The sequence below is a fragment of the Ailuropoda melanoleuca genome, chromosome 3 (genome assembly GCF_002007445.2).
Source record: "Ailuropoda melanoleuca isolate Jingjing chromosome 3, ASM200744v2, whole genome shotgun sequence".
In the NCBI taxonomy this organism is placed as follows: Eukaryota; Metazoa; Chordata; class Mammalia; order Carnivora; family Ursidae; genus Ailuropoda; species Ailuropoda melanoleuca.
In genome coordinates, this window is record NC_048220.1 from 123,798,896 (window position 1) to 123,823,704 (window position 24,809).

Below are 24,809 nucleotides of genomic sequence, written 5' to 3' on the forward strand. Positions count from 1 at the left end.
TGGGGAATTTTGCAATTGTATCTTTGAGGTACTCCAGGGGCATATGTACGGGGCTGTTTCTTTAATTGATTTTATTTTTTCCGTAAAAATTTCAGTAAAAATTGAGTAATATAAAGCAATTTTAAGCAGTAGATCAACCTTATCAACATAGAACCAGGCTGACTGAAACCACAAGGCACCCTGCTTTGGAATATTTACATGGTAACAAGTTAAACCTTGTAGGAGATATTAAACCATCATTACAAAGTCCTTCCTGTGATCTAGCACATAGAGGCTAAAAGCAAAACGAAAAACAAAACCAGGTGAAAAAAACACAATTATTTTCAATATATTCACACATACATTAAAATATAATTCAGATCATCAGGGTGAGGGGTCATGGGTAGGGATGCACATGGGTCTGTGTGCTGACAGCACCTCCAAGGAGGAGACCCAGGTTTGGGAATGGGTCTGGGGATCTTAGCAGGATCCTTCCCTAAGCCCTTCGCTCTGATGGCCTCCAGCCACACCCCAACAGCTCACGACCACAGATCAGTTGTTGTACATGGAGCTCCCGTTTCCATGACTTTTGATTGAAATCTGTAGGTCTCAATTCCCCAGGGTGATGTGTCACCAGTAACACAGCCCCAACAGAGGGGGGTGGAGCAGTGGGCCCACAGGGTTTCTTCTCCCAAGTCTGTCCCATCTGTTCACCTGTCCTCCCATCCTGGCCCAACCAGTCACTCTAACTCAGTGTCTTTTTTGAGTTTGTAAACAGCCCCAGTCTTATGCATGTACTTCTTAACATACTCCTTGGTTTCATGTTTCACGTTCTCATTGCACTCCAGGTCCTCAGGTTCTTACAGTACTTCAGCTTCTCAGTCAACACCATGAGTCCGCTTGTGAGCAAGGTGTTTGAAGACTTCAGTTGTAATTCTTTCCATTTTGCAGTCAGGTTTCCAGTAAGGGTTCAAGCCCTGGACAATGAACTGGAGCACCTCTTCTCTGAATACTTCTTTGCTTTTCTTAGCCAGCTCACCACAGGTGTCTGCTTCTGCCGTCTTAGGATTTTTTGAGGTCTCCATGGGGTTTTCATCATATCTTGGGGTTTCTAGGTCCATCTCAGCTTCATGCTCAAGGCTGGCATCATCCCTTGGGCCTTCCCAAGTAAGAGGGTTCCATTGAGTCTGCCTTGTGATCTCATGGTAGTAATAAATCTTCCCTTCTGGATCTTGGGCTGTCTTCTAGTTGGCAAATAAGACAATGGCTTTTTGGATTGTGGGGGGGTGTGTGTGGCAGATCCAGAAGATTATTTTTACTATCATTTCATGTTGCTGTAAGGGCCGAGGCTGCCCAGTCATGGCTGCAGTTGGCTGTGCCATCACTGCATGAGTTTTGCATGAGCTATGAGAATCTCTTGTCTCTGGATGTACTGAAGACTTGACTGGGCATAACTATACAGTTGGTGGAGTTGTCTTTGAGTAGGGTGATGTCACACCAAAGACAGTTGGACAAGTCTGTCCTTGATAATATATGGTTGCTCAAGACTGCAACAGGAGAGTATGGACACTGTCAGACTATTGGTTTGAATCCCAAAACCTGTAATTCTGTCCTTAGACTGGGCCTGGGGCTGGCACTGGCAAGACAGTGATGCTGGAGTCTTGGTGAACCACACCATCATGTTGGGTCACATACTATGAACTGGAAGCTTCCCAGGGGCTGCCACATGTGGAGGGGAAGTGAGCAGTTCTGTACAGTGTTCCACCAAGGGTTGAGAATGATTGTAAGGAGCAGGAGAACACACAGGGTCCATGCTGGGTATGGGGAGGAGCACCTTTCCTGCAATGTCCATTGCTAGGATCCATGCAGGTCTGCATGGGATAACCTGCTGAGTAGCCAGCAAAGGTATGATAAGAGGCATTGTAGTCAAGAGAGTCATAGGTTGGTGGAGAAGTCATTCCCAGGGTCTACAACTGCTGCTGCTGTTTCTGAGCCTCCCACTGAGCCACCTCTTCTCAAACAACTTCTAGTGCTCCTCTCTAGAAAATGTATTGTGTTCTTTAATTCGTACTTTCTTTTTAGAAGTTAGCATCTCATCTCTGCCATCTGGCCTTTTGTTCCACTCATAGGCAGAAGAAGGTGGTTAGAGGGAGCCCCTTTTTCTCCTTTTCTTTTTTTTTTTGAATTTGCTTGTATGGGTCTATCTCTCTTGACCTGTTAGGAGTCTTTGGGGTGGCTGTTGATCTCTGAACCAACAGCATTCCTTCCTTTTCCAGTTATTGTGTTCTCCTTCTCAGTTCGACTTTTCTTTGAAATTCAGTATGCCTCCTTTAGGTCTTTCCAACTACCCAGGAGCTTGGTGGCCAAATCAGTTATATCTACTGTTTTATTTGGCTGTTCCTGGCTTCTCACTCTCCACATCAGATACCCTGCTCTTTATCTTGAGATGGTGTTTCCTCAGCAATCGTTTCTTCCAGTTTCATGCCACTGCCCTACTTGGCCGTATTTCAGCATCAGCCTCTGGTTCAGACGTGGAAAGCTCACTGGGGTCCATGGCGATTTCGCTGTCAACTTTAGATTCAGGCAGCTGTTGTGTAACTGTTGTGACTGTACCTCCTTCACTTTGTCTACAGGGACATTTTCTAGCTAGATATGGGGCCATTTCTGATGTTAGTTTTCAACATGCAGGTTCTCAGAAAATGTAGATATTATAAGTTCATGGTTATGTATATTTTTCCACCAAAGACCTCCATACCAGACACCTTTCCAACCAGAGACCTCAGCTGAAGCAGTTCCAATGTTAGCTGATATGCTCACCCCAGGATTTTTTGTTTGTTTTAAACTTTTTTTAGATTACCAATTGGTAGAAATGAAAGTAGTCACTAAACTTGATACTTGATTGATTGATTTTTAAAGATTTTATTTATTTATTTATTTATTTATTTATTTATTTATTTGAGGGGGAGAGGAAAAGGGAGGGAGAGAGAGAGCAGGGGCAGGAGCAAAGGGGGAGGGACAAACAAACTCCACGCTGAGCACAGAGCCCGATGCAGAGCTTGATCTCACAACCCTGAGATCGTGACCTGAGCCCAAATCAAGAGTCTCAGGCTTAACTGACTAAGCCACCCAGGCACCCAGATACTTGATTTATTAAAAAACTTTTGGTTTAAAAGCATTTTCTCTCAGAAATCATTATTCTGATGTCTTTTAGCACTTAGCATTGCTGTTGAGAAATCTGGTTATGCTGCAGTTGGGCCTTTTTCTAAAATTGTGCCCTAGCTTGGCTTCTTCCCTTTACTGTTCTACTTCTGCCTTACCCTTTATAGTTTTTCCTGGGAGTCCACCTTTAATGAATCACTTACACACACCACCGGTTTTCAGGGTTTGCTTCCTGAAATCACAGGAAGGCAGGTAGGAGAATCAAATGTTTTATCCTCCGAGAAATAGGCATTTCAAAGAAGGATAAAAAGCCATTGAGGTGCGGAGAGGTCACTAAGTAGGCCCTTGATTCTTGAGGTAATTCGAGTAGGGAAGGATAAGAGAGCATAAGAAGTTTCATTTGAGAAGGCCAAAGGAAGTGCGTTTTAAGTAGAAAACATTGCAGAGTCTCTATGCCGTTCTTTCAGACATCTACTTTTTTGGTGAAATTTTAGCTTCTACCATCTCATAAACACCAGTTGGACACCTTTTGTTCCTGTCTCAACTTCTGGATAGCCTTTGAATTCCGGTAGGTTATTGTTAATAAGGTAAATCTATTGCAAAGTCTAATCAAATTATTCAGTGTCTTGCTTTTTATTTATCAAATAGAAGATCACATGCTTCAGATACAAGAAATTTATTGAAAAGCTTTCATGTGCATCTAAACACCTATTACTTCATTTTCCTCAGGACATTAATCTTTCTATTTATCATCTTTGCTTTTTCATATGTTCAGACCCTGGCACCTTATCACAAATTTCATATGCACACAATAAAAACAATGCTTGCTTGTGCCTGTGTGCTGTGACAAATTGTTACCACCTCCCCAAAGAGGAAGACAGTCAAAGGTTCCACTTTAAACCATGTTTTCAATAATATTCTTCATTTGCTATTATCTCTTTTATTCTCAGTATTCATAGTTGCGTATGGAGATACTATTCCCACTGTTCATTAAAGTTCCTGCTGTGCTTGAAAGCTAGTTCCTGACAGTTCACAGTCACCTCTGTGAGAAGAAACTAGGGCTCCCAAACTCAAAAATGCTTGCTCAAGAAGAAAAATGCTTATATGTTTTATTTCTACCATCTTCCAACATTCCCACCGCTGATAAAATATAGAAAGAGGGCAAACGAAGGATGAGTTTCATAACATTTTGGTGCCGGCGCAGACCTCCCACTGGGATATATTTCCCACCTGACAGGTGGTCTATTCTGCTCAAATGCTACTGAGCTGGTGAACTTAAGCAAGAACATATGACCCACCTCTCAGACCTCAGAGCAGCAGGGTTCACATAACCATCTGAAAATTTCATGTTGAAAATCTCTTCTGTAGTATCTTTATTAACTGGCACATTCTGACCTGCCCACTTAGAAATTTCTGTGGATGATGGAGAATGAGATAACAGAATGAGCGCCCTGTTCCTCATGTTTTCTAGGGAAATCTCTCACCAGTGTCTGAAAGACTTCTAATGGGCTTTGATTATAAACTTAAGAAAACTATACTTATATCACGAAATAGCATGTGTTGTCTTTCTTTAGATTAGAACCATTTTTAGTTTTAGTTTCCTTTGAGATTTGATAATAAATACATGCTAAGGCTTCTCATTATAGGAGAAACAGAGTTAGTGGCAAATTTCCAAAGTATTAGGAAAAGTGAGAATCTCTTCTTTGTAATAATTACATATAACAGTAATTAATGGTCTGGGACTTGTGTGATTAAATAAATCTCATACCTAGATTTTTCTGTAAGTCAATACACCTGAGTATTTTCAGTTTCTAAACATATCTACTTTCTTAATTCATATCGACCCCATTTCTTTTAAATTGAACCTCTAAGCATTTGAAGTTCTCCAAAGCGTATCTATTTTATCCTCTTTCCAACTCACAACAGAACCCATGTCAAGGTAATTAACTTTGGTAACCTATTTAGCATAAAGTTATTATAAGTGAACAAAGAGCACAAAAACTTTCCAGAAAATCCCCCAAATTCTTAAGATTTTTATTTAGAGAACATGTTGCCATCTTCAAACCTTGAATAATATCTATTGTGACAAAACAAATCAAGTTTTAGGTAAGTTTTTGAAAAAATTTCTTTTTTTAAATTTTTTTAATGAAGAAATATTTTGAATAAATTTTAATGAAGAAAAAAAATCCAGAGGTGGGCTTAATCATCAGGTGTTAATTGCATAGATCATAGATAAATATTTTTCAGCCAAAGACCATCTGTAATCTCAACTGTGCTAATACTTTTTGAAGTGGTACTGGATTTGATGATCCTGGGTCTAACAGAAGAAATCTACTCATTTTTGAGAAAGCCTTCAAGCTTCTGATTACATGACAGCTTGTTTATCTATCTGTCTATCTATCTATCATCTATCTATCTATCTATCATCTATCTATCATCTATCTATCTATCACCTATCTATTTGTCTATTTTAAAATTGTAATGCCAGTAGAGTTAACATGTAGTGTTGAGTTTCCTGTGTACAGTATACTGATTCAACAATTCTATACATTATTCAGGGCTCATCATGATACGTGTACTCTTTTTTTTTTAAGTTTTTATTTAAATTCCAGTTAACATACAGTGTAATGTTAGTTTCAGGTATATGATACAGTGATTCAACACTTCCAAACTACACCTGGTACTCATCCCAAGCGCACTCTTTAATCCCCATCACCATTTAACCCATCCCCCCACCTGCCTCCATTCTGGTAACTATCAGTTTGTTCTCTAGTTAAGAGTCTGTTTCTAGGTATGCCCCTCTCTCTCTTTTTTTCCCTTTTTGCTCCTCTATTTTGTTTCTTAAGTTCCACATATAAGTGAAATCATATGGTATTTGTCTTTCTCTGACTTACTTCACTTAGCATTGTAGATCCATCCATGTTGTTGCAAATGGCAAGATTTCATTCTTTATGGCTGAGTAATGTACCATTTTATATATATCTACATATACCACTTCTTCTTTATCCATTCACCTATTGATGGACCCTTAGGCTGCTTCCATAATTTGGCTATTATGGATAATTCTGCAATAAACATGGGGGTACATATATCTTTTCAAATTAGTGTTTTCATATGCTTTGGCTAAATACCCAGTAGTGGAATTACTGGATCTATGGTTGTTCCATTTTTAACTTTTTGAAAAACCTCCATACTTTTTTCCACAGTGTCAGCACCAGTTTGCATTCCCACCTGCAGTGCATGAGGGTTCCTTTTTCTCCACATCCTCACCAGAACTTTTTGTTTCTTGTGTTTTTGATGTTAGCTTCTCTGACAGGTGTGAGGTGATATCTCACTGTGGTTTTGATTTGCATTTCCCTGATAATGAGTGATGTTGAGCATCTTTTCATGTGTCTGTTGCCCACCTGTATAACTTCCTTGAAAAAATGTCTATTTATGTCTTCTGCCCATTTTTTATTTGGGGGTGGTGGTGTTGAATTATATAAGTTCTTACATATTTTGTATACTAACCCTTTATGGGATACGTCATTTGCAAATATCTTCTCCCATTCAGTAGGTTGTCTTATGGTTCTGTCAATTTTTTCCTTTGCTATGCAGAAGCTTTTTCTTTTCTTTCTTTCTTTTTTTTTTAAGGTTTTATTTATTTTTTTGCCAGAGAGAGAGCAAGAGTACAAGTAGGGGGAGTGTCAGGCAGAAGGAGAAGGAGGCTCCCTACTGAGCAAAGATCCCAATGTGGGACTTGATCCCAGGACTCTGGGATCATGACCTGAGCAAAAGGCAGGTGATTAACCGACTGAGCCATCCAGGCATACCGCCATGCAGAAGCTTTGGATTTTGATGTACTTCCAATATTTTATTTTTGCTTTTGTTTCCTTTGCTTCAGGAGAAAATGTTGCTATAGCCAGTGTCAGAGAAATTACTGCCTATGCTCTTTTCTAGGATTTTTATGGTTTCAGGTCTCACATGTAAGTCCATAATCCATTTTGAGCTTATTTTTGTGTATGGTGTAAGACAGTGGTCCAGTTTTATTCTTTTGCATGCAGTTGTCCATCTTTTTCCCATTGCATATTCTTGCTTCCTTTGTCAAAGATTAATTGATCATATAATGGTAGATTTATTTCTGGGCTTTCTATTCTGTTCCATTGATCTGTGTGTCTATGTTTGTGCCATAATTCTGTTCTGATTGCTACAGCCTTGTAGTATATCTTGAAATCTGGGATTGTGATCCCTTCAGTTTTGTTCTTCATTTTCAAGATTCCTTTGGCTACTTGGGATCTTTTGTGATTCCATACAAATATTAGAATTATTTTTTCTAGTTCTTTGGAAAATACTGTTGGTGTTTTGATAGGGATTGCATTAAATCTATAGATTTATTTGAGTAGTAGAGATATTTTAGCAATATTTGTTCTTCCAATCCATGAGCACGAGATATGTTTCCATTTGTTTGTGTCATCTTCAATTTTTTTCATCAATATTTTATAGTTGTCAGAGTATAGGTCTTTCACCTCCTTGGTTAAGTATATTCCTAGGTATTTTATTATTTTTGGTACAATTGTAAATGGATTATTTTCTAATTTCTCTTTCTGCTACTTCAGTATTACTGTATAGAAATGCAAAGGATTTCAGTATATTGACTTGTATCCTGTGGCCTTGCTAAGCTCATTTATCAGTTCTAGTAATTTTTTGAAGGAGTCTTTTGTGTTTTCTATATATAGTATCATGTCATCTGCAAGTAGTGAAAGTTTCATTTCTTCCTTACCGATTTGGATGCCTTTTATTTCTTTTTCTTATCTGATTGCTATGGCTGGGACTTCCAATACTATGTTGAATAAAAGTGATGAGAACGGACATCCTTGTCTGGTTCCTGACCTTAGGGGAAGAGCTCTCAGATTTTCCCCATTAAGTATGATGTTAACTGTGTGCTTTTTATATATGGGCTTTATTATGTTGTGGTAAGTTCCTTGTAAACCTACTTTTTTGAGGGTTTTTATCATGAATGGATGTTGTACTTTGTCAGATGCTTTTTCTGCATCTCTTGAAATGATTATGTTTTTTATCCTTTCTCTTTTTAATGTGATGTATAATGTTGATTGATTTGCAAATGTTGAACCACTCTACATCCCAGGAATAATCTCACTTGATTGTGGTGAATGATTTTTTTTAATGCATTGTTGGATTCAGTTTGCTAATGTTTTGTTGAGTATTTTTTCATCTATATTCATCAGAGATATTGTCCTGTAGTTCTCTTTTTTTGTGGTGTCTTTATCAGGTTTTGATTTCAGGGTAATGCAGGCCTCTCAGAATGATTTTGGAAGTTTTCTTTCCTCGTCTATTTTTTGGAAGAGTTTGAGAATAGGTATTAACACTTCTTTAAATGTTTGGTAGAATTCACCTGTGAAGCCATTTAATTCTGGACTTAAATTCATTGGGAGTTTTTTTGATTACTGATTCAATTTCATTGCTGGCAATTTGTCTATTCAATTTTCTATTTCTTCCTGATTCAGTTTTGGGAGATTATATGTTTCTAGGAATTTGTCCATTTCTTCTAGGTTGTCCTGTTTGCTAGTATATAATTTTTTATAATATTCCTTTATCATCCTTTGTATTTCTTTGGTATCACTTGTTACTTCTCCTCTTTCATTCCTGCTTTGGGTCCGTTTAGTTCCAACCGTGTTTTTGTCCTTCCTACCCTCTTTGATGTGGTCTCTTCTCTACATTTAGCTGTGAGAGTCCATTCTGCCAGTCTTCAGGTCATATTCTGGGGTATTTGCCCTGATGTGGGTGTTACCTAGTTGTATTCATGGGACAAGGTAAGCCTTGGGTTCTCCTACTCTGCCATCTTCCACAGAAGTCCTACTACATGACAGTATAGTTTAGGTTTTCATTTCATAGGTTTGGTTCTTGATATACTGATTTAGTATTGGTCTGTCCCTCTAGTGGTATATTAAGTTGCTTTGGAAATCCTAGTTGATTGACTTCCAGATATTAGAAGGAAAAAAAAGGTTTCCTCTTTAAGCACATTTTAAACCTAGGTCAGTATTTAGAAATTCTCACAAAAGTATAGTAAAGAAGGTAGCTGGGAGGACTGTCAGATAACTAGCCATATGTGTTTATACTGTGATTTATGTTATGCGCAAGATGACTTCAAATATCAGCACATTTTCTTGGATTGGGAAAACTACATAGAAAACTAACCGTCTATGATAGCACAAGCCAAATAAAAATAAAACTTTTTCTTTGCTTGTTTGTTTTTTATTTTCTGTGTTTAGCCATTGCTAAGGGTTTTAGGTAAGATGGGGAAGTTTCCAAGTGGAAACAGAGAGATTGATTAGAAAATTCAGTCCAAATTTTCTTATCTCAGAGCTTAAAAGAGGCAAGGGAAATAGATATTTTATTTATTTATATTTTTTTATTTTAAAAAAGATTTTATTTATTTATTTGGCAGAGAGAGGGAGAGAGACAGTGAGAGAGGGAACACAAGCAGGGGGAATGGGAGAGGGAGAAGCAGGGGGAGTGGGAGAGGGAGAAGCAGGCTTCCCGCTGAGCAGGGAGTCTGATGCGGGGCTTGATCCCAGCATCCTAGGATCATAACCTGAGCCAAAGGCAGATGCTTAACAACTGAGCCACCTAGGCGCCCTGATATTCTATAATGAAACCCTTTAGGGTTCCTTCAATCCTGTCTCAAATACTAGACCTATTTTCTAGAGAAGAAAAGAAATATCTGGCAATATTTTTATACACTTACCAAAGCTAAAATATGCACAGCTTTTGAAATTTTGGAAGAATATTGTTGACTATTCTTTTAGATCTATTATCTGTACCTTAATGTACTAAAACTTAATGTGATATGAGAAAATTTCCTTCTAAAAATTTTTTAATTTACAAAAGAACTATTAACATAATCCAGATATGAGATATTTGAGTTATTCAGACCATATTAAAATGATAATTAAAATAATTAAAATGATCAAATGTTGGCTTTAAAATCTAAGGATGCATATTTACATGTGTGCAGCTAATTCTACCAATTTGGATGTATTTGAAGTTATATAAAGATGATTGTTTGAGGTACAGTGTTTGAAGATCTGACTTTGAAAGGGAAATTTGTTATTTTGTGTTAGCATGAAATGCTGACATTCGACAGAGGAAATATACAGAATTTGTTGCTAACCTGTACCAAAACTGAGACCTAATTTCCTTGCATTTTTGTTTAATGCTTTTCCAATTGGAGGCATGAAATGAGCTGGATGCATCATCTGAGGATGGCTTCTCCACAGGCATCCACCAACCTGCTAAAAGGCTTTACATGTGTTTGTTTATTTGGGGGATTGTATTTCTCAGTTTATGGATGCTTATCCAGAACCAGCTTAATACACTGGCAAGCAAAATGAATGTACTTGGAATGTTTGTGTGTTCTAGTAATATTGACATACTTTATTGGGAAACTAATAACTATTTGTTGATGAAAGTGGGGTGGGGGAATCTGGGGATTTTAAAGAATAAAGATTAATCAGATATGCTTACATAAAATCTGGCTACTGCCTAATAGGTAACTGAATAAAATAACTTTGAGTGATGGAGACTTATTATATAATGCATAAGCAATTTCTTAAGGGAAAAATAATATTCACGTGTTAAAAATGTCAATATGCAAATGAAAGCAAACATGATTTTCCTCTCCTGATCTCTGGCAGGCATGCACATCATAGTGAATTTTCTCCCTTGATTCCTTTTGGTTCATTTATGTTATTGTATAGACATGGTCATAAATAAGGCTAAGCAACTCTAAAACATAGATAGGCATACAACAGCAGCAAATCTCTGTACGGAAAAGTTAAGAGGCATGTTGTCTGGAGTGAAGATTTTCATAGTTGGAAGGGAACTGCAGAGACCATGGGGCAAACTGGATGGACTAGCCTATAGGCAGAAACATCTTGATAAAAACTTTGGTAGTACCTTGTTTTATAGAAATAGACTCATACGTCTCATATTTCTTGGTTGTGATTTTTGTTACATAAATCTTTTTTTTTTTCCTGAAATTTGCTAGGCTCTTATTTTAGCCCTTTCACACTCTGGTCTCGGTTTTTGGTTTTTCTTCCCAACTTTGTCCTTCAACATCTACTCTGACATCCCCTTCTCCTTAAAAATGGGTCCAATTCATAGTCTCTTGAATCACATCTAACTTACTCAGGTCATTTTTCTCATACATAGAATGTCTCCCTTCTCTACCCCTGTTACACTTATTTAAACTGTATGTTACACTATCCTACCTCCTTTAACGGATTTTGTTTAAGAACTCTGGGGAGAATTGACTTACCTGTTTCTGAATTCTCTCCCCCCTTTATGATTCTGTACTGTGTGTGTGTGGGGATGTGGGGTGTACTGTGTTGACGGCATGTTGTTATATTAGTTATCTATTGGTGTCACATCAATGTAATATGCATTTAGCAGCATAAAACAGCACTAATTCATCATCACATAATTAGGTAGTCAGAATTTCAGTTACATGGCGGTGGTGATGGTTGGGCGGTGCATACTTATTCCCAAAACGTCAAGTCATAGACACTAAATATGTACAGCTTCCTACATGTCAAATGGAAGTCAATAAAGTGTTTTTTGTTTTAAATATAAGTTTAGGTTCAGAATGATTCAGCTGGTTCTCTACCTCAAGTCTCCCAAAGCCAATTATCAAGCTGTCAGCAGGGTTGCATTCCCTTCTGGAAGCTCTGGGGGTGACACTCCCAAATTCATGCAAGTTGTATACAGAATTCAGGTCCATACAGTGGTCATGGACTAAGGTCTTTATTTCCTTGCTAGTTGATGACCTGAGGTCCTTTTTCAGCTTCTAGGGGCCCGTACGTTCCGTGGTGAGTGTCTTCATTTCTCCATCTCAAAGCCATACCAACAGGTTGAGTCCTTAGGCTTTGAATCTTTTTTACTTCCCCTTCTGCAGAATCTCTTCTGCCTCTAGCCAGAGAATTTTCTTTGCTTTATTGGATTTATATGATTACATTGCATTCACCTGAATAATTCAGGATAATCTATTTTAAGACCATAATCTTGATTCCATATCTTGCCTATTGCGAATAATGCTGTAATAAATGCGAGAGTGCCTATATCTCTTTGAAATCCTATTTTCATTTCTTGGGGGATGGGTATATATCCAGAAGTCGAATTGCTGGATCATATGGTAGATCTATTTTCAATTCTTTTAGGAACCTCCATAATGTTTTCTATAGTGGTTGGATCCATATCAATGCATGAATAGATAAAGAAAATGTGGTATATATCTATATCTCTACATATAGATTGACACACACACACACACATACATACATGCACATAGTGGAATTTATTCAGTCATAAGAAAGGACGATAGCCTGTCATTTGTGACAACATGAATAGACCTTGAGTACATTATGCTAAGTGAGATAAGTTAAACTGAGAAAGACAAATGTTATATGTTATCACTTACAGGTAGAATCTAAAACAGCTGAACTCATAAAAACAGAGAGTAAAATGGTGGCTACCAGGAGATGGGTGTGGAGGGATAGAATAGATGTTGTTCAAGGTAAAAACTTGGAATAAGTAGTAACTAAGCCCTAGTGATCCAATGCACAGTATAATAAGTATAGACAAAAATATTTTACTACAATCATCAAACTTGCAAAGAAACTAGAACTTAATTATTCCAACCACTAGAAAGAAAGGATAATCATGTAACATGATAAAGGTGCTGATTATCACTATAAGAGCAATCATAGTATAATATATAAATGCATCAAATTAACATGTTGTATACCTTGAATTTACATAAAGTTATATGTCAAATATATTCAATAAATAATTTTTTAAAGACCATAATCTTAATTACATCTGCAAAATTCCGTTTCAGCAGGCAGTAACTTGATTAGCATTTGACGGAATAACTAGGGAACGGACGTCTTTAGAATTCTGCCTGCCACAACCATTATCACAGTTGACCTCTATCCTGTATTACCTTGCTTTGGCCATGGTAGTATCTTTTTGAATTGGCTTTCCACATTCCTTTGGAGTTAGTGTTCTTGGTGTGAATTAAATTGTGCAAAAGAAATCTTTCATGGAGATTTGAAAAGTACAAGTTGGAGAAACACCACCCTCCTACAGCCCCTTGTACATCATCTCGGGAGGTAGTCATTTGCCTAAAGCAGTACTCATTTCTAGCTTGCTAGGTGTCAGGAAACAGTGGGGGTTGCATTGGCTTCTTGATTTGACTCCATATTCCCTAAGTTATGGTTTCAGTCTTTAGCTTCATCTTGTCTAGGATGCTATGACAGTGGTGATCCCAGGGGTGGATCCTGGGCTGGTGCCAAAGGAAGTAGCTACCCTGCTGAGCTGTTTCTCTGTTCATGGAGTTGTTCCAAGAGGCTCAGGCAAAGCATACTTTTTGATTTTTTTATTGCCTTTTGTAAGAGCCTATTCTCTTGTATTCTTCTTTGTTGGGGTTAATGTAGAGCATGAAATCATCCATAATCCCTGGTTTGCTAAAATGTAACATGGAGGCCACTGGGGCCGAAGGAAGGTTTCCGAGAAGGCCTTTGGAATGCCTAGGTCATCTGACCACTCTGCGGTAGGGATGCCGCCGGGAGTTGCCTTCCCCAAGCTTTCTTAGCCCAAATAGCTAAGAGATGTATGCATTGTCCCTAGGATGTTTCTAGCTGAACTGCAGAACAGACAGATTAGTTAGCATATTGTATCTTTCCCTGTAAACAGATCCTCCTAGTTCCAGTAAGACCCCTTGTCACATCACGTGCTTGAAAAACAGTGATAAAGATTTGTGATTATCCTGAAAGACCAATAAAAGCAGGAGCAAAGAGGAGTAAAGGGTCTTCATCTCTGAGCATTGAGGCCCTTGCCTTCTCCTCTCTTTCACGGCCAAGTTTGGAGTAATCTCTCATCCGTGGGTACAGGGATTGCTGGCCATTCCTGGCACTTCTTTGTGCTTAAAAACATAGCAATAGTTTATGGTTCCTCTACTGAACCCTTCCTGATGTAGTATTTGATCCCAGCAGGAAGTGCAACGTAAGAAATCCTTAAAATAGAGGCTTTGGATTAGTAGTCAGATTAACAGGTATAGAGGGTCTGATGTTACAGGCTAGGACCTTGTGAGTCCACAGCCAAACATTTGTTAAAATTGTCATATATAGTAACCCGGGAGGAAAATATTCCACAGTGCCTATAGCTTTGAGGGAAGTAGTTCTGTAGAAAAATACCATTGGTATATCACACCTGCTTCTGACTGTTTTTAACAAAGTATAATATGCAACAGATGACCTGTCACATGAAGAATTTTTGAGTGAGAGGGCAGAGATAAATATGGAAAGATCTAGAAATTTGGGGCTTCACAAGACTGAAAAATCTATGGCTACCTCTTTGCCCCAAGAACTAGACACTAAGGCCAAGCAAGGAAGCCAGTAAGTAAGATAGAGTTAATGTAATTACCATGTTCAGAAAAGAAGTTTAGATATGACTATTGGCACATGGAATCATCTGCAAGGAAATAGACCAAATGCCTAATATATTCTGAGGTAATTATGTTACTGAAGAAATCACAATTCTAGGCTGAAAAACCCATGTTTTTCAATCCCAGAAGTAACCCTCAAATTTCCATTCATGAACAAGCAGAAAATGGACAGGCAATGAGATGAGCAGCCTCTAAGGGGAATCTATTCCCTAGCATCCGTTTCATTTTTGGCCATTAGAGATGATGGAGAGAAGTGACTTCTAAGAGAGCAAAACCCTAAGAGGGCAACAGAAGATACTGGAAATGTGACACTCCCAGAATGCTGAGGCAGGGTCTATATGAAGAATCCAGTTCATTTCCAGGAAAAGAGTTTGGCCATTCTAGCCCATCAGAATTTTTCTCAGTGACCATCGGTAGGGGAAGAAAGGGATAAAGAAAGGGGGGGCAATCAGAAGGGGGAATGGAACATGAGAGACTATGGACTATAAGAAACAAACTGAGGGCCTCAGAGGGGAGGGGGGTGGGGGATTGGGATAGACCGGTGATGGGTAGTAAGGAGGGCACGTATTGCATGGTGCACTGGGTGTTATACACAGCTAATGAAACATCGAACTTTACATCGGAATCCGGAGATGTACTGTATGGTGACTAACATAATATAATAAAAAATCATTAAAAAAAAAGAATTTTTCTTAGTGGCCAATTGTCACTGCGGGTCTTAAACACCCCTCCTTTTCTGAATGATAATTTTAAGTACGTTTATCTTGTTCTTTTTCATTCAGGTATCTCTCAGTTATAAAGAACTTACTCTGAAATCACATAAGTAAAATGAATTATTATAAATCTGCCTTTGTGTAGGCATATTTTTTAATGCATAGGGAACAATGAAAGTGATCAGTTTTATGTCTCAGTTATATTTCTACTTTAGAAACATAGCAATTTTATACTCAATTGCATAATTTATACAAGAGTTAAATTATCCATTTCCTAATGTAACCAACTTAGTGTTATGAATAAATTTTAATAAATGCCTTGAATTACTCTATGATTTTCATATTCTGCCAAATTTCTGTAGTTTGTATAAATCATGACAAATGTTTCCTCCTTATTTCCTAAATAATTGAGAAATAGTGATAAAGAGATCTAACCTTGAGGTGAATCCAAACACAATTATAATAAAACAGAATTTTTAGCTATTTACATATTAAATAAAACTACCTTGATTATTTGGTGGCTTCCACAGTTAATTTTTGTCACAAACTATGGGAATTAGGATGGAACCTTTGTTATGGTAGGGGTAAATTAATATGAGTTTTTATTTTATGATACCCATTACTTTTGGGAACTTGGAAAAAATTTTTTTTAAAATTATGGTGATGTCTTGTTCATATCTTCTTTAAAAATCCTTTAAAACAATTGTTGAAGTTATTAATAAAAATTATATATATATATATAACTCAGATATTTATCAACTACAAAGTTCTAGGCATTTTGTTAGGCATATTTGTTATTTATAATCTACTAGTGATTTGATATTTTTCAAATAACGTAGTTGAACACAATTTCTGGGGGAATGTTATGAATCTTTAAAATAAAACAAACTTAATGAATGTAAATAGGAATGCAAAATCATTAGGAAGGATAAGAAAGACATTGACCTGTGGGGAGAATATGCTCTGAGTTTATGTTTTTTGGTAAGACTACCCTATACACAGAACATAATACTAATAGACCCCCCATGAGTGAGAAAAAATTTATCAATATTTTGTCAACGGTGATCTATTTATCCCCTCCAGCTTTCCCTATACCCTTTATTTATTTTTTTTAAAGATTTTATTTATTTATTTATCTGAGAGAAGACAGAGAGCACAAGCGGCAGGGAGGGGCAGAGGGAGAGAGAGAAGCAGACTCCCAGCTGAGCAGGGAGCCTGCTGCTGGGCTGGATCTCAGAACGCCAAGATGATAACCGGAGTCAAGGCAGATGCTTCACTGACTAAGCCACCCAGGCGCCCGACCCTATAACCCTTAAATGAGAAAAAAATCTAGACATCTTGATCACATCATTAAGGCAAATTTAGTATAGTGATAATTATAGAAGGACTTACTTTGCTATGTTTTCATATACACATTTTGCAAATACTTTGAGAAGACATTTTTTAAAAGTTATATGCCCTTGAAATTTATTCTTTACTTCTTGCCTAGTAATTTTACAGTTAATTATAGGCCATACCTTTCCTTCTTTATTGTTTACATTTGAATATTTGCTTCTCATTGCTGTGGAATGTGTTGTTTTAACAAGGGCAAGAAGTCTCATTCCATGTCCAATCCCATGCCTCTAGAATCCCAGGAAGAGGAAAAGTGCACTGAAATTAAAGGCATTCTACTCATTTCTTGGGAATGGGGGAGGTCTTCTCACTTGGGCAGGACCAAGAGGTCCAAGTAAAAGGACTGATCATAAGCCAAAATATGTATTTATTTTCGATTTGTATTCTAGTAATTATGGCGTAAAAGAAAGATGATACAACTTGCAAAGTACGTGGTTAGTAAATACCGGTGATTCATTCATTCATTCCAAAAATATTTATTAGGTCCCTGTTATGTTTAATGTATTATGTAATATAATAGATATATAGTCTTAAAAGGCATATTTTCTCGTTGTTTCCCTTGGCAAACACTGGGACACAGGATTGAATAAGGCCCTGGTACTGTCATAGAACAAATGGAATAAAGAATAACAGAACCAGTTAAATGCTGTGTTAAAGACAGGGGCTCAGTGCTATGGGACCACAAAAGAGGCTAAGAGAGCCATTAATTTTAAAATGGAGGTGAGTGATTTTAGCCATTCTGACAGGTGTAAGGTGATTATCTCATTATAGTTTTGATTTGCATTTCCCTGATAATGAGTGATGTTGAGCATCTTTGCATGTGTCTCTTGGAAACATCTTTATGTCTTCTTTGGAAACATGTCTGTTCAGAGCCTCTATCCATTTTTTAAAAATATTTATTTATTTATTTGAGAGAGAGAGCACACAAGTGGGAGAGGGAGAGAAACAGACTCCTCACTGAGCACAGAGCCTGAGGTAGGACTTGACAGGGGAGTTGATGCAGGGCTGGATCAAGATCCTGAGATCATGACTTGAGCTGAAACCAAGAGTCAGAGGCTTAACCTACTGAGCCACCAAGGTGGCCCTCCTCTATCCAATTTTTAATCCAATTTTATGGTTTTTGTTGTAATTGAGTTGCATCAGCTTTTTTCATATTTTGGATATTAACCTTCTGTCATATATATATGATTTGCAAATACTTATTCCCAATTCAGTAGTTTGCCTTTTTAATGAAAAAAATTTTTTTTGAAGATTTTATTTATTTATTTATTTGAGACAGAGAGAGCAGCAGGCAGAGGGAGAGGGAGAAGCAGACTCCCCGCTGAGGAAGGAGCCCGACGCAGGGCTTGATCCCAAGACCCTGGGCTCATGACCTGAGCCAAAGGCAAATGCTTAACTGACTGAGCCACCAAGGTGCCCTGCCATTTTATTTTGTTGACAGTTTTCTTCATTGTGCAAAAGCTTTTTAGTTTGGTAAATTTGTTTATGTTTGCTTTGTTGCCATTGCCTTTAGAATCAGATTAAAAAAAATCATTGTCAAGACTGATGTCAAGGAGCTTATCACTTATGTTTTCTTCTGGGAGTTTTTTGTTTCTGGCCTTACATTCAAGTCTTTAATCTATTTTGAGTTAATTTTTGTGTATAGTGTAAGGTTATTGTTACATTCTTTTGCATGTAGCTGTCCTGCTTTCCCAACGCCATTTATTAAAGGTACTCTTCTTTCCCCCATTGTATATGCTTACCTCCTTTGTTATAAATTAATAACAAGTGTTGGTGAGGTTGTGGAGAAAAGTGGATCCTTGCACACTATTGGTGGGAATATAAACTGATGCAGCCACTGTGGAAAACAGTAAGCAGCTTCCTCAAAAAATTAAAAATTGAACTGCTATAGGATTCAGCATTCCAGTACTGGGTATTTACCCAAAGAAAGTGCAAATGCTATTTTGAAAAGATATATGCACCCCAGTGTTTACTGCAGCGTTATTTATAATGGCCAAGAAAGGGAAACAATCCAAGTGTCCATCAATGGTTGAATGGATTAAGAAAATGTAGTGTGTGTGTGTGTGTGTGTGTGTGTGTGTGTGTGTATAATGGAATACTACTTGGACATATAAAGAATGAAATCTTGAGATTTGTGATATCATGGATAGATCCTGAAGGTAGAACGATAAGTGAAATAGAGAATGATAGAGAATGACAACTACTGTATGATTTCACTTATATGTGGAATCTGAAATCTGAAACAAATGAACAAACAAAACAAATAAAACAAAACTGTAGTTATAGAGAATAGATTGAGGGTTGCCAGAAAGGAGGGGGGTTTGGGGAGTAGGCAAAATTGGTGGAAGGGGTCAAGGGGTACAAATTTCCAGTTATAAGTAAGTCACGGGGATGTAATGTATGGCATGGTTATCATAGTCAATAATATTGTAGAGCAAACTTGAAAGATTCAAGAAAGTAAATGTTAAAAGTTTCCATTACAAGAAAAGAAAAATTTTGTAACTTTGTATAGTGACATATAGTAACTAGACTTATTGTGGTGATCATTTCATAAAGTATACAAATGTGGAAGCATTATGTTATTTATCTGAAACTAATATAATGTGTGTCAGTTATACTTCAATAAGAAATAAATGGAGAGGGAGTGGAGGAGGTGGTGATGTGTAAAAGTTTTAAAGAGGAAATAAAAAGTGATCTATGTGGTGTGAGAAACAGAGGATAGTGTGGGAGAAGAACAGGCAATGCAGAGAAACTGGAAAAAAAACAATGTTAGTATGATGAAAATATTTCGGATCATAAAGGACCTGGAATTACATGCTGAGGAACCTGGACTTCAAGGTATAGAAATGTATTTTAAGAAAAGGAATTACATGATCAAATCTAGTTAATTTAACCATAGTTCATATGCTACAGAGTGCCAGATATCTACATTGTAAGATGTCTATCATTTGCTGAGCCAGATGACTAAATTAAGCTCAGAGTGAAAACTACATATATTCCACTATAATTTAGCTTGATTTTCCCATGTTTTTGCTCTTGAAGCCTATCACCACAGCTAAACCCTGACAGAGTAGGGATATTTTCCTCTTTCCCTCCTCGAGTCTCTGCTCAATTCAGGTTTATTCTTTAGTAGAGGAAAGAATTGCTGATCAGCATCCTGCAGCCTTGGGCACAGCTGGCATCTGCAATACTTTGGTGCGTGTCCAAAAGCCATGCAGAGAAGTGACATACCAGGGGGAGGGGGAGTGTAGAAGTGATTTCTCCACTCCCTGGAGAAGGTTCTACTCAGCACAGTGGCAGAGGGCCTCAAAAGAGAGCTAAGGAAAGTCATATCTGCACAGACACATAACCTGCACCAAGGTTTCCATCCCAAGATTTAAGTTAGTCTAGTGTCTGATTTCTTGGGTCAAAGTATCATGTTGATTTTTTCCTATAATGACTATTGTGACCATAGCATTTGCTTCAAGGCTTACATTTACATCGCCCCCCTTAGGCAAGTCTATGGATTTGTTTATTGATGATTGTTTAGAAGGGAAAAAAATCCCTATGCATTCAGGATTGTGGCTTATAAATGCTGTACCAGTGTAACTCATTGTTCTGGAGTTTCCCTGGTGAGGAAGAAATTTCATTTGGGTGTAATTTTGTCAGAGCTCTGGGAAGTGCTTACCACTTTTGACATGTGAGACATCACAGCTCTGGGAAAGAGCTGATTACCAAGTCATATTTGTTATGGCTTTCCAGGTGGCTGGGTATTTCTAAAGCATCTTGCCTCTCAAACAGCTGTACTCACACTGTTTCTTTAGAACACTGGGTCTATACTACATAGCAGCATGAGAAGAAGTACTGCCAGTGATGCAGATAATTTATGCTTCATAATTAGGAGAATCAGAAAGGCAGTAGAGTGCAGTGTTTCCACACAGTGGTTATATCGGATTATCCTTGGACCAGTCATTCTTCAACAGTATTATTGTGGGCAATTTACTAAGCATTTAAAATCTAATTTCCATAATCTGTAAAATGGGGTTAGCAAGAGCTCCCTCACAGGCATTCCTTTATGTTGTTTAAAGTTTTTTCAACGTATGCAAACATTTATCAGTATCTGTAAGGTTAATTACCACTCAATAATTAATGGCTCTTGCTTATGTGTTATGTAAGCCTAAATAAGTTTCAGATAGCATAAAATCTGGTTATGTGCGCTGAAAAATAAGAAATTTATAAGATATTGGAACGCCTATTCCCTTCCTTTGTACCAGCTTCTATTCATTTACATTCTTCATTTTTCAGAAAAGAGACGTTATCATATCTGTAGTCTATATGGAGAGTCAGTCAATGCATTCCATTCATTGGTCTTTTTCAAATAAAAACCTTTCAGACAAGTGGACAATTTTTGTTTACTTCTTTTGCTCGAAATGCTGTCCACAATTAGTTTTAAATTACTTATTTTGCTAAATGGAAGAGTAGATTGCTAAAATTTCAGCAAAGGAATGCACCAATTCTAATCCATTAAAAGAAGTTGGAGCTTTATTGAAATAATCCTTTAAAGACCACAGCAAAACATTTGTTAAATTGCTATCATTACTATTAATTTTGATATCATTTTGACATATAGCATAGGGTGTCTGGAACTTGACTTTATTGATGCGGTTAGTGGTAATTTACTTTCCTCAGTGCCTTCCTTGATCAATGAATTTAGAACTAGAGAGCCTATGTTTAATTCTGTAAGCCTTTAAATCTGTGTGAGTGTTTAAGCGTTGAGCATTTAAATACAATTAACTGGTTGGCAAGAATTTGGCAGGGTTTGATTTCAACAACCATTTATTTGTTTGTGTGTTTCCAGCTGGAATTGTACTGTATCATACTGAATGGTATCGATCAAGTCAGTTGGGTGACTGGTATGAACCGTCTGAAAATAACTCATCTCATACCCAGCGCTGCTTAGTGCTAGATCATTCATCACTGTGCACAGAGCATGAATGTCTCGGATTATTTTGCTTCCTTTTTGAGTAATAGTACTCTGCTTAAATGAATAGAACAGTTAGAGGAAATTATCAGAATTTCCTCTAGGAAAATCTAGGTAGTCATTACCAAAATTACCGATCAGTCCTGAATAAGGAATAAGTAAATCTCATGGAAATCATGATTAAGATGCTATTTCAGATTTGAAATCGAGAGGAAGGGTCAGAATTATACAAAAATTAACCAAGCAAGGTATCTCTAAATAATTATTTTATTAGTATCTATTACTTAAATATCAAAATATTATATTTAACCACACTGTTATGTAGCCTATGGATATTTTGGGGAAATTTAGAGAGCATAATCATTTAATCTTCTTTTTTGAAAAAAGAAAATATCCTTGAGCTTGAATTCTCATCTTCGACAGAGATCCATAATATCTACCTCACACGACTGTTGAGTATTAAGTGGGAGAACATGTTGCTGGTTCCTGAGAGACAAGCACAGAGAACCTTACTTCCATCTTTGCTATTACACTCCCTCTTTGAAACACTGTGGTTCATATCTTATTTAATACTGACCTGATCACTCAAAATGTACACTACAGCAAGAAATAGAAACAAAAAGGAACAAAAATGACATGGTGAGTGTTTAGAGCCTATGAAGGTACTTGTTGCCAATAGGCAGGCATAGGAATGCAAATGAGATATAACTGGGCTTTGTCCTGCTTGAACCACTTCCATGAATGTACTTATATTATACATGAAAACAAGTGGGGAAAGGGAAAAAGTTAAATTCAAGTTAAGGCATTGCTAGAAGAGCATCAATCAGACTGAATCTGACGTCAATGCCAGAATGCATCTGTGCTCCAAAAGAGTTCTCAGATTTTAAGAATCTCTTCTCCAGGCACCTGGGTGGCTCAGCCAGTTTACACTGGACTCTGGATTTGGGCTCAGGTCGTGATCTCGAGGTCCTGAAATGGAGCCCTGCGTGGGGCTCTGCACTGGGCATGGAGCCTACTTCCCATTCTCTCTCTCCCTCTGCCCCACCCCCTCAGATTATATGTTTATACATCTCTCTCTAAGGGGGAAAAAAAAAAAGAATCTCCTCTCACCTCAACTGGCAATTATTTGGTATTAGGACTTAATGAAATTTTAAGACAGCCCCGTCGATTTTTCAACAGAGGAAGATTGAGTAAGGAATAGACTAAGAATCATTTTAAAGGCTGGAGGGCATCAATGATGATATATTTTACTAATTAAATGATTTTTATACTTTTTTTAAAAGGAAACACTTTTAGAGTTTAGAGTTTAGAGTCCATAGACTCTGAGGGTCTGTGAAAAAAAGGCTAGGCCACCCAGGACGATCAAAGATGTTCAAGATAGACAAGACCAAAGCTGGATTTGGAATACAGGAATTCCGAGGCAGAACAAAGTCAGATAAACTTAAAAAGCTGACTCAGGTCATTTTTATTATTGGTTTATTTCACTTAGGGACTTCTTAGAGCTTTAAAATGCAGATAGGTACTGTGAACTTCAGGAAGGGAATCTGGGGTGCTATACTAGTTAAGGTTGGCCACAAAATGATTTTATTTCCTGAATGCCTATTAATGTCTTGCAGAATTAGGTATTCTTCTGTGGGGCATCATTGATAAAATATGTATGTACAAAGCCCCTTGAGATAAATCCTTTCTACATCTCCTCTGCCTCTTGATACTTCTAACTGGGGGAGATTTTGCACCTACTTGGAGATCTTATTGAGTTATGAGCCATATTTGAATGAAAATAAATATCAATTTGTTAATAAAATATCTAACGTGAATATCAGAGTAGTTTTATATTTATATTTCCCCATTCTTATGACTGAGTTCAAATGGAATTACATTACGAGTCAACCAAATCTCTTTTACAAAGTCGACAAAGTACTGAAAATAGATTTGACTGTTGGGTGAATTTTGTTCTAATGAAAATGAGAACTAAGTTGAAATATGCCTTAATTGTCCAATTACATCTTTTTAAAGTTATATATTCTTCATGAATATATAAATAAAAGTAAGGATAACAAAAATGTTTTGAAATAAGTACATATTTCCTCTTAGAAAATCCTGTATCTATACATATACATGTACATCTGTAGCTGTCATTCTAACTGTAACATTTTCAGGAAAAATTAAGGACATGACAAGTTTTATTAAAGGGAGTTTAAACTAAAATATGTGGAGCTGTTTCAAAGAGTAAAACAAAACAAAACAAAAAAAAGATTCAGAATTTCACTTCAAAATGTGGGCAATTGTTTTTGTTGTAAAAGGATGCTCTGGAAGGCTGAGTGGCCCTGCCAGAACCGAGTACATCTGAGAAATCTCAGGGGAAGATTCGTCCTCCAGAGATTTTCCGTTTGCTTTTCACTTCAAAGGAGGCAGGCTCAGCATCTTGACAATAAGCCAATGTGAACATCCAAACATCTGTAGTTTCTCCCTTCACACACTCGGTCCTTTTGTGGGTATGTCAGAATATGGCAATGTAAATCATAAAGAGCATGTTGTCCTTTTACTTCGGTTTTCACTTAAGCCCAGCTCTCACTGAGTCAGATAATCGTATTTGTGTTGCTTATTCATGGAATTAAAGTAACTATGGAAAGCCGGACAGGGTCAGAGATTCTGATTTTGCTGGTTCATGGAGAATAAATGGTAGCTCAGAAATGGCTTGCCTCTTGGCACACGGTAGGGAAGCCGGCCAGCTCTGGTAGCCTTCCGCGAATCCCTCTGCTCCCTGAACTCTTCTTCACGTGCAGTTCAAGAGCTGCTTACCCGCCACCTGTCTTCACAGCAGCACTGTGTAGGCTCTGTAGGGACGCTGAATATGCATATGCTGTGGCTCTGGTACTGGAGTAGCTGATGGTGTCGTTTTTTTAACCAAACGTTTTTGAGGGACATGGTAAGATAATTTGTTTCTAATGATTATAATTCAAAGAGCTTTAATTTAGCTCTTTATTTTGCTTATGAAAGAATACAAAGAAAATAGAATTAAAATAATTTCGTTAGTACATAATGTCTAACACGCAAAGTGTCGTCAGGGTGATTTTTTATATTTATTTCTTCACTGAGGCAT

General features: G+C 37.3%; 1 pseudogene; it reads right to left on the reverse strand.

Annotated features, from left to right (window-relative positions):
• Window positions 1-719: 719 nt before the first annotated feature.
• The window catches only part of LOC109490786, a 109,011-nt pseudogene continuing 84,921 nt past the window's right edge, over window positions 720-24,809 (reverse strand).